The 2199-nt window shown below is 48.4% G+C and overlaps 1 protein-coding gene across 1 annotated transcript in view; it reads right to left on the bottom strand.

The window, feature by feature from the left end:
* PLEKHA6 (pleckstrin homology domain containing A6) overlaps positions 1-2199 on the bottom strand; it is a 150689-nt gene that overhangs the window by 135935 nt on the left and 12555 nt on the right. The gene's annotated exons all lie outside the window — the stretch shown is intronic.

Raw genomic sequence — 2199 nt, 5'->3', positions numbered from 1 at the left:
GAGGAGTTTCCTCATGGAATCAGGAGGAGTTTCCTCATGGAATCAGAAGGCATTTCCTCATGGAATCAGGAGGAATTTCCTCATGGAATAAAGAGAAGTTTCCTCATGGAAAGGGTGCTCAGGCCTCGGAAGAGCCCAGGGAGGTTTGGAGTCCCCATTCCTGGAGGTATCCAAGGAATTCCTGGATGTGGCACTGAGTGCTCTGGGCTGGGGACGAGCTGGGGATTGGTCACAGGTTGGACTCGATGATCCTGGAGGGATTTTCCAGCCCCAACAATTCCAGGAAGATGGATAAATGGCATCAGGCTCCATCTGTGCGCTGCCAGAACCGGCCCCACATCCACACCGCCCTTTGCAAACGCCCACTTCTCCCCTCATCAACAACATTCCAAAAAAACGATCCCGATTTTATGATTCAGCAAAGACCAACCTCACCCGGCCGAGCTCCTGGAAGCCACTGGGGTTTTGTCATTTCTGCTCCCAAGGAATTTCCTTTTTTAACCTTGCCCAAGCCAGGAAGTCGCCTATCTATGGCCAGCAGTGCCCAAAATTTGGTTTTCCTGGAATTTTCCCCCCTTTCCCTCCGCACACCCACACGCTTCAGGCTTTTCAGGATCGTGCACTCTAATTTGGCATTTCCAGCCTGCTGCTGTGGCTTGGAGAGAGGCTCCACTTCTGCCCAGTCATCCTCCTTGTGCAACGCTCCCTTCCCCCTTTTGTGGGGCCACAACCACCCCACAACCACCGGGAACAGGAGGAAACCCAGGAAGTCTGGGGCAAAAAAAAACCCAAAAAGAAGAAAAAAAACAAACCTGAAACTTTCAATTTCCAAAGACACAGCCCCAAAACCAAAAGGCCCAAAAGCCACCGCTGTGGTTTCCCTTTGCTGGAGTCAAGAGCTGCTATTTTTGTTAAAAATGTGGGATCTGGGGCCCTTCTCTTCCCCTGCAGGAAGGGGGGGATGCAGCACCCCGGATTAAAAGCAGCTGACTGATCCACAGGGCTCTCTCCCATGGATTCCTCAAATATTTCCTGCCCACACTGAGGGAAGATTTCTTTGTAAGGTGAAAGAAAGTTGGGGGAAAAAGGGAGATTTTTGGGAAAAATTCTCTGTTTCTCATGGTAATTTATGGAATTTTCTCCCCCCTTTCTTTCCCTTCAGTTCTGCGTCATCCTTGGGTTTCTCAGCAGCAAATCCACACCGATGACATCATTAAAAACTTGCCATCCATAAATTGCAATAATTAAATTGCATCAATTAAAGCCACCTGCCCAGGGCAGGAATGGGATTCCAGCACTTGGGAAGAGTATTGTGGATGTGACCTCGCTGTCACCGGGGGCATTTTGAGCCTCTAAACCTCTGATCACAAAGATGGTTTTCATTTTCAACAACTCCCCAAAAAAATCCTGAGCTGACAGAACAAAGACTTCGGTCTTGTCTTACTTGCTCTTATTAATTTGAGGTGTTCTTTTGTCATTAAAAGATTCTTTAGATGACGAAGAAGCGCCAAATGTGTCAAAATGGCACAGGTGGAAGTGGCTTGAGTGTCACTTGTGTGTGTGGGAGCAGCTGTGGTGGCACATTCTTGTTCCTTAACCTAAAAATGAGTTTATTTACAGAGGAATATCCCAGCAGGATCGGCCAGAGGTGTCCAGAGGAGCCCACTTTGGGATCCTTTTGGGATTCAGGATGTGCTCTGGGATTCCTGCAGCTCCCATTGCTCCGTTCCTGAGTTTTGTGTGGACGATCTGCTGTTTATTTTATATATTTTATGCTCTTTTCTGTCGCTTCCCAGCAACAAAGTCGCAGTTTCTGTAGCCAGTGACAAAAATCAGGGAGCGAGCCACAGCTTCCCAAACCAGCCAGGCTGAAAGAGAATTCCAATGGCTCAAAGAGAAGCAGGACCAGGTCCCAGCGCAGAGCTGGGGAAGCCACGGTACAAAACTATCTGAAATTCCTTTGAGGACTGAGCAGCCTCCTACTTTTCAAAGGTGTTCCCGAACAATTGTGAATTATTCGGCTGACAAAGCTTTATCTCGGCAGCCCCCGCGCTTCTAATCTCCCACGGAGCCGCACCAGGGTGAATTTTGGAAGCCAGCAGGCTCGGCACGGCGCTGCTCCAAACATGTGCACAGCTGATTATTTCCACAGCCTGCAAAAAAACCGCGCTAAAAAAAAAAAAAAAAGGTAAAAAGTTA

Source organism: Parus major, chromosome 26 (genome assembly GCF_001522545.3).
Source record: "Parus major isolate Abel chromosome 26, Parus_major1.1, whole genome shotgun sequence".
NCBI lineage: Eukaryota > Metazoa > Chordata > Aves > Passeriformes > Paridae > Parus > Parus major.
The sequence above is the reverse complement of the archived record's forward strand: the minus strand, read 5'-3'. Positions and strand labels throughout refer to the sequence as shown.